The sequence below is a fragment of the Phoenix dactylifera genome, unplaced genomic scaffold (genome assembly GCF_009389715.1).
Source record: "Phoenix dactylifera cultivar Barhee BC4 unplaced genomic scaffold, palm_55x_up_171113_PBpolish2nd_filt_p 001239F, whole genome shotgun sequence".
Classification (NCBI taxonomy): domain Eukaryota; kingdom Viridiplantae; phylum Streptophyta; class Magnoliopsida; order Arecales; family Arecaceae; genus Phoenix; species Phoenix dactylifera.
In genome coordinates this window covers 1-8,959 of record NW_024068574.1, presented here as the reverse complement: position 1 = coordinate 8,959, position 8,959 = coordinate 1, and positions in this window count along the sequence as shown.

Here is an 8,959-nt window from a genome sequence, read left to right as displayed (position 1 = left end):
CACCGAGGTCTGAAGTGCGTCCAGCTTGTCGATGAGCACATTCGACAAGCGCTCGGCCCCCTCGGTGGTGGTGTGCATGTCACGGCGGATGTCATCCCGCATCCTCCTCGTGGTGCTCGTGACCTCGCTCATGCTGTGGAACTGGGCCTGCACCAGGGTCCTAATGTTGTAGATCTCCTGCCGCACCTCAGCCGTCATGTCTGTCACGGCTGTCAAGGATGGGACCAGTGCTGAGGATGGAGTGGGTGCAGGAGTGGGAGCTGGCACGGAACCTCGGAGCTCCCGGAGCAGCTCGTCCCTCAAATCTCGGACGATCTCCTGTCGCAGCTCCCGGAGCTGCTCTGGATCAATACGGACCTCCATAGATGGTGGAGCTGAGGAGGAAGGTCCAGCAGAGGTGGTAGGAGCAGGAGGAGTGGATGGAAGGTCTGGATGGTCTGGGGACTCTGGGTAGTCAGAATCTGGCTCAGGACTGGGTGATGGTCTGGTGGTCTGAGCGGTGAGAGTGGACTTCCTAACCCAGATCCCTTCTCTCTTCCGAAATCCCATCCTGTGCATGGTCCCCGTACCCAAGCGATCAGTCCATCGCCAAGGCACGAGAGGGTTCCTTCTCAGGAATGGAAATTTCGTACTGCCTAAAGAGAAGAGTGAATATCATTCCGTATGGGAGGGAGAGCCTAGGTCTATCCAGGGGCTCACACATATACCTATAAATGAGCTTGGGGAAGTTGACCGGGGTGTCCTGAAGAATGTAAGACATAATAGCTAGGTCCCTCTCATTCACAAAATCAAATCTCCCTGTCTTAGGAAAGATGGACCTGGACAAAATGCTCAAAAGGATTCTCACTTCAATAGGAAGTGAGCTAGCAGATACCTCATCTAGGGGAGACTGAGGTGGATGCCCTAAGACGATCGTAAGGGCCTCAAATCTATCCTCAAGATGTGCAGGAGCCACCGCTACTAATGGAAGGTGGAGGATATGTGCAATGAGGTCCTCTGTGACACGCAATGGGACACCTAATACCGTGCCCTCAATACCTCCATCTCCCCGATGGACGGTACTGTAGAACTCTTGAACTAGGCCAGGATAGGTAGGAAGGTCCAAGGTGAGGAAGTACTCTAGACCCTGGGCTCTAAGCCTATCGCCTATGGTGAATCCTTCCCGGGAGAGATAGTCGAAAGTGACATACCTCCCGGAGGTGACGGCCTTCCCGGCCAACGGCCTAACATGAACCACCCTAGGCGGGGAACGATCCGGAGGAGGTTGCCTCGCGGGATCGTGCCGCGCCTTGGAGCGCCGCTCGGGACCGGCCACGGGACGGGACCTCTTTCTAACAACTCCCTTGCGAGGCATCTTGACCTAAACGAGATGAAAACCTAGAGAACGAAGAAGGATCGATAGAGGAAGCTCGGGACTGACCTGAAAAGACCTAGGAACGGACGGAAACTCAATGTCCGGCGAAGAATCGACGGGAAAAGGGCTTGGAGACGATCGAGGATGACCTAGGAGTCGGCTCTAGGGCTTTGTGAACAGTGGCGGCTTGAGAAAAAGTGTTTGCGAAACGACAAACCTAGGGTTAAAAAGTCGGATCCCGACTGCGAGTCGACTCCCCTGAGTCGCGAGTCGACTCGACCTCGAGTCGACTCCAGAAAATGCGCGAGTCGACTCTCCTTATGCGCCTGTAGACTTCGAGTCGACTCCCGACAATGTGCGAGTCGACTCCCCCTCAGCTGCCAACTTTGCGAGTCGACTCCCCCAAATGCGCGAGTCGACTCCCCCTTAGGAGCCGGCTCTGAAACTTACTCGAGTCGTCTCTAACCTTGGCACGCACTTAAAAATCATGCTATAACCGTGCCAAATGAGGGAAAATCACCTAGTTGGGATCTGATTTGATGATCATTGAATAGAAACTCTATTTTAACCTCATTTTAACCATCAAAATCAATTAATCTAGTGGAAACTCCCACTAGGATGGGTCAATCACTCCTAATCCCCTCCTAAGTACACTGAACCTCTCTTCACTTAGGGGTTTTGTGAAAATATCTGCTAATTAATTATCAGTACAAACAAATTGGAGAGTCACATCACCATTCAATACATGATCTCTTATGAAGTGATGTCTTATCTCAATGTGTTTAGTTCTTGAGTGTTGAATTGGATTTTTAGTTAGGTTTATGGCACTTGTATTATCACAATTAATGGAGATTTTATCTTGTTTAATGCCATAATCTTCTAATTGTTGTTTAATCCACAAGATTTGAGCACAACAACTCCCGGCTGCAACATATTCAGCTTCTGCAGTGGATAATGCAACCGAATTTTGTTTCTTGCTAAACCATGAGATTAGGTTTTCTCCTAAAAATTGACAAGACCCGCTGGTACTTTTTCTATCAAGCTTACATCCAGCGAAGTCTGAATCTGTGTACCCTATTAAGTTTAGGCTAGATTCTTTAGAGTACCACAGCCCTATGTTCTTAGTTCCTATTAAGTATTTAAAGATTCTCTTAACTGCAGCTAGGTGTGATTCTTTAGGATTAGCCTGATATCTAGCACACATGCACACACTAAACATAATATCAGGCCTACTTGCAGTAAGATACAGTAAAGAACCTATCATACCTCTATAAAGTTTTTGATCTACAGATTTACCTGATTCATCTTGGTCTAACTTACATGATGAGCTCATGGGGGTGCTGATTGACTTGTTTCCCTCCATATCGAACTTCTTGAGCATCTCCTTGATATATTTGGCTTGATTGATAAAGATGCCTCCTTCAGATTGTTTGATTTGAAGCCCGAGGAAGTAGTTCAGCTCTCCCATCATGCTCATCTCAAACTCACTCTGCATCAAATCAGCAAATTCCTCGCAGAGGCGATTGTTAGTAGCACCGAAAATGATATCATCAACATAAATCTGTACTAATAACATATCCTTATTTTTCTTTTTCAGAAATAATGTTGTATCTACATTTCTCCTAGAGAATTCATGTTCTAATAGAAATTTACTAAGTCTCTCATACCATGCTCTAGGTGCTTGTTTTAGACCATAAAGTGCTTTGTTCAGTTTATACACATGATTGGGGTATTGATGATTTTCAAAACCAGGAGGTTGTTCCACATATACCTCCTCATTAATAAACCCATTTAGAAAAGCACTTTTTACATCCATTTGATATAGCTTGAAGTCCTTAGAGCATGCATATGCTAATAATAGTCTAATAGCCTCAAGTCTAGCTACGGGAGTAAAGGTTTCATCAAAGTCTATACCTTCTTCTTGATTATAACCCTTTGCTACTAGTCTAGCCTTATTCCTTATAACAGTTCCATTTTCATCTAGCTTATTTTTATATATCCATTTTGTACCTATAATTGGATATTCAGAAGGTCTCTCTACTAGATCCCACACTTTGTTTCTAGTAAATTGGTTTAGTTCTTCTTGCATTGCATTTATCCAGTTTACATCATTTTCGGCTTCTTCTATATGTTTGGGCTCAAAGTGTGAAACAAAAGCTAGATGGTTATTCAAATTTCTAAGGGATGCTCTAGTCCTAACGGGTTGGGATGGATCATCTAGAATTAGTTCCTTAGGATGCCCATGAGCATACCTCCAAGCTTTAGTTAGCCCATGATCCACTATAGGCTCTTGGTTTGATGATTCTCCTTCAATCAACTTTTGATTATCATCTTGTAATCCCATCTCATCTATCTTTTCTTCAAGTATTTCAATATCATCATCAAAATTAACCTTCTTACTAGATGAGATGTCACTAGAGTCATCAAAAACAACATGTATAGATTCTTCTATAACTAGGGTTCTTTTATTAAAGATTCTATAGGCTTTACTAGTTGTAGAATAACCTAGGAATATTCCTTCATCAGATTTTGGATCAAATTTCCCTAGATTATCTTTCCCATTATTATGTACAAAACACCTACATCCGAAAACATGAAAATAGTTAACCTTTGGTTTTCTGTTTTTCCACAGTTCATATGGTGTTTTCTTTATGATGGGTCTTAATAGAACTCTATTTAATACATGGCAAGAAGTATTAATGGCTTCTCCCCAAAAGTACTTAGGGAGGTTACTTTCACATAACATCGTTCTAGCCATTTCCTCTAGGGTTCTATTTTTTCTTTCCACAACTCCATTTTGTTGTGGTGTCCTTGGTGCTGAGAAATTATGGGTTATCCCCTTTTTACTACAAAATTCATCAAATAATTGATTTTCGAATTCGGTACCATGGTCACTTCTAATAGCTATAACTGAGGACTCTCTAGCATTTGTTACTTCCTTATGGAACTTCTTAAACATAGAAAATGCTTGATCCTTATGCGCTAGAAACATGACCCATGTGTACCTAGAGTAATCATCTACTATAACTAGACCATATTTATTTCCACCTAGGCTTGTTGTTCTAGTTGGACCAAATAGGTCCATATGTAGTAATTCTAGAGGCCTAGAAGTAGAGACACATTTTATGGATTTAAAAGAGTTTCTAGATTGTTTGCCAAATTGACATGCTTCATATATTTTGTTCTTTTCAAATTTTAATTTTGGCAAACCTATCACGGAGTCTCTTTTAACTAGTTTAGTTATTGTGTCCATGCTTGCATGACCTAACTTACGGTGCCATAACTAACTAGCATCATTTTCTTTAGTTTCATTAACAACTAAACATTGGTTATGTTTTGTAAGGTCTTCTAGATCTACCACATATACATTTCTACGTCGCATCCCTTTAAAAACTAAACTATTATCATTAGGATTTGTTATAATACATAGTGATGGTTTAAACATAACATCATATCCTTTATCACATAATTGACTAATACTTAACAAGTTATGCTTAAGACCATCAACATATCTAACATTATCTATAAAGGTAGAAGGGGTGATTTGAACTTTACCAATACCAATGATGTGACCTTGGTTGTTGTCTCCAAAAGTCACAGCACCTCCCTTCTTAGCTTCAAGGGTGAAAAATTGATCTTTATCACCCGTCATGTGCCTTGAACAGCCACTATCCAAATACCAGCAGTTTTTGTTGACCTTGGCTGCAAGACACCCCTACACAAGCAAATCATGTCATCATAGGTACCCAAGTTTTCTTGGATCCTTCATGGTTAGTCAAGTTGGTTCCTTTTGGAACCCATACCCTTTTATTTTTTCTTTTAGTTTTACTTTTCCTAAAATTACATGCATTTGCTTTATGTCCTACTATTCCACAACAAAAGCAAGTTATTTTCTTAATTTTAGTTTCCCCAGCTTTAACAAAGAAGTTACTAAGAAGTTTTTGCTTATTCCTTGGTTTATACCCTAAACCCGCTTTATTAAATGCGGCTCGTTGATTATTAAGTATCATGTTTAACTTTTCAGAACTATATGTGAATTTTTCAACTAAGGGTTTGTATTTGTTTAGTTCTTTAGTTAATGTCTGATTTTCGGTTTTTAGATCATTTAGCTCTTTAGTTAGATCCTTGTTTAAGACTTGTTTATGGTTTTTGAGATCTGAAAATTCCTTTGTTAGTTTCTCAATATCTTTCGTTAAGGTGTTAGTCTTCTTAATTAGGAGTTGGTTGCTTGTCTTAAGTTTTAGATTTTCTTTGGTGAGATTATCTTTATCCTTAATTAATGAATCATGCTTATGAATATAACTTTGGTTAGTTACTTTTAGTTCTCTGTTTTTAACATTTATATTCTTATACTCAATCATTAATTCATTGAATGCATCATAAAGTTCATCAAATGTAAAATCAAAATGCGTATCGGAAATTACCTCATTTTCGTTGGCCATGAAACAGAAATTGGCCTTCTCTTCTTGTTCTTTATTCGATGATGAAGATGATGCGTCGGAGTCCGATAGGGTGGTGACAAGTGCCTTCTTCTTCTTGTACTTACTCCCCTTATTCAATAAGGGGCACTCTGCTCTTATGTGTCCCGGCTTCTTGCACTCGTAACACCCAATCCCCTCATTTTCCCTTTCCTTACCTTTGTCTCTGCGGTAGGAATTTGAGGGACCTCTCCTTTGATGATACGTCTTCTTGTGGTTGATAAACTTCTTGAACTTGCGCACAAGAAGTGCCTCACCACCATCTTCCTCATCTTCTTCCTCTTCACTGCTGCTGCTGCAAGACAGGTCCTTGTTAGAAGAAGTAGATTTTAAAGCTATTACCTTTTTCTTATGGGAGGACTCTTCCTCGTTGTGTTGTTTCATGGTAAGCTCATGCGTCATCAGGGATCCAAGGAGCTCTTCAAGTTGAAGCTTGTTCAAGTCTTTAGCTTCTTGGATCGCCGTCACCTTGGCTTCCCACAACCTTGGTAGACACCGAAGGATTTTCCTGACAAGTTCACTGTTAGTATAGTTCTTGCCAAGGCTTTTTAGGCCATTGACAATATCAGTAAACCTAGTGAACATGCTTGTGATTGTTTCATTTGAATCCATTTTAAATAGTTCATATTTATGAACCAAGATGTTTATTTTGGATTCCTTGACTTGATTCGTGCCCTCATGGGTCACTTCAAGTCTGTCCCAAATTTCTTTTGCAGAATTACAAGTTGAAACTCTATTGAATTCATTACGGTCTAAGGCACAATAAAACACATTCATTGCTTTAGAGTTTAGTTGTGCCTTCCTCATGTCATGTTCATCCCAATCCGTTTCTAGTTTGGGTACCTTAACACCCTCTACATATGTGGATGGGATGCATGGGCCATTCACTACAATGGTCCACATCTCATAGTCTTGGGCTTGGATGAATATTCTCATCCTAGCCTTCCAGTATGAGTAGTCGGATCCATTGAAGAAAGGAGGTCTTTGGGTGGACTGACCCTCAATGTGAGAAGATCCAAATGGGGTTGTCATTTTGATCTTTTAACTCTTGAGTGGAAGAGTTTTTGGCTCTGATACCACTTGTTGCCCAGATAGACAACCCAAGAGGGGGGAGGGTGAATTGGGTTTTTAAATTAACTTAGCTAATTAAAACTTTGTGGATGATTAACGAAATGCTATAGCCAGTTATTTAATTAAAGCTAAGTGCTGTGAGTAATGTGTGGGGAAGAAGATGAGAGACAATGCACTACAAACACAAAGTTTTATAGTGGTTCGGAGCTAACCCTTGCTCCTACGTCCACTCCCCAAGTCTCACTTGGGAATTTCACTATAACCCCCTTGGATTACAGCCGGTTGTTTTGCAAGCTCACAACCGAACTTGTTGTTTTACGAGCTCACAACGAACTCGGTCGGTTTTCCCAGGCTCACCGACTAGAACCAACCCCGATTGTTTTCCCGGGCTCACAATCAAACCCTTACACTCGTTGGTTTTAAACTGGCTCACCAACCAACCTTAATCCCCTTGATTCAATCCCCCGATTGAATCAAGTAAATACACGAGATAGAAGAAAACAGAAAATAGCTTCTCAAAAAGCAGATTTAAAACAATATAATCGTAAAGGAGTTAGAAGCCCTCAAACGCTTTTAAGATGGTGAAGAGGTGTGGCTTCTGGAACTCCGGTCTCCTCTTGAAAGAGTGATCGACTTGAAAGCAGGAGGAGGAAGCTTTGAATGCTGGGAAGATGTTGGTGGAGCAGTAAATGCAGATCTTCCCTTTTTCTCGTTGAAGAGCACTTAGAGAGCTTGAAGACTTGAATGCTAGGAGTGGAATGTGTGTTCTCTCCCTTGCTACAGTCTTTTGTGGCTATTTAAGCCAACCCCCACGGAAACTAGCCGTTATTCTGCTTTTTCTGGCCGTTCTGCACACTCTGCGCAGCCTGACAATGTGACCGTTGGTGGGTTGGAGTCGACTCGCGCGATCAGGAGTCGACTCGGCTGTAGCAGGAGTCGACTCGAGCTTTTTCGGAGTCGACTCGGCAACTGTTCCCAGTTTGAATTAAAGTTCCCGTCTTGACTGGGAGTCGACTCGTCTTGACCCGGAGTCGACTCGCCAACTTCTGGCGCTGACCTGGCAATTTTGGAGTCGGCTCATCCTCTGTAGTCCGTGGATCCAAATTTGAATTTTGTCCACTCGAGTCGACTCGACTGTCCTGGGAGTCGACTCGAATCTCAGAGCCCGAACTCCCGATTCTCTGTCTTTTGGCTCATCCAGTCTTGGAGTCGACTCGAACTTTCTTGGAGTCGACTCGGCTCTCAGTTTCCGAAAGTTGGTCTTCTGCCTTTTGACGTGAAGCTTGTCTTGGAGTCGACTCGAGCTGTCTGGGAGTCGACTCGAATCTCAGAGGCAGTAACATGGTCTTCTGTCTGTCGATGGTCGCACAGTCTCGGAGTCGACTCGCGTACTACGGGAGTCGACTCGAATCTCAGAGCCCATAAAACGCTCTCTGACTTTTTCTGTGTGTACCGCTGGGAGTCGACTCGCATTCCACTGGAGTCGACTCGAATCTCAGACCTGAAAAACTGCTCTTCTGTCCTTCTGTCTGTTTTCAGTCGGAGTCGACTCGTACTGATCAGGAGACGACTCGAGCTCGTGCTAGTGACCTTGATACGCTTGGAGTCGACTCGTGAAACTCGGGAGTCGACTCGTATCTCAGACATTGGTTCATGCAGACTTCTTAACTTATCCAAAATGCTATGAACCAAGTCTAGAGACACTTGGACAGGATTTTCACTGAAACACTCAATTGAATTCATTAGTAATCACAAGATATACTCAAATGCTTTGAGCTCATCAAAATCAAATGGGGTTTTAATCAATCACTCCACAATCTATCTCTATAGACCTTTATTCCCAAAATATAGGATGCTTCCCCAAGGTCTTTCATGGAGAATTCTTTTGACAACCAGACCTTGACCGAGGTTAGCATGGGAATATCATTCCCAATCAGGAGAATGTCATCTACGTACAGTACGAGAAAAACGACAGCACTCCCACTAACCTTTTTGTAAACACACGGTTCCTCTTCGTTTTTGATGAAATCAAACGTTTTGATTGCATCATCGAAAC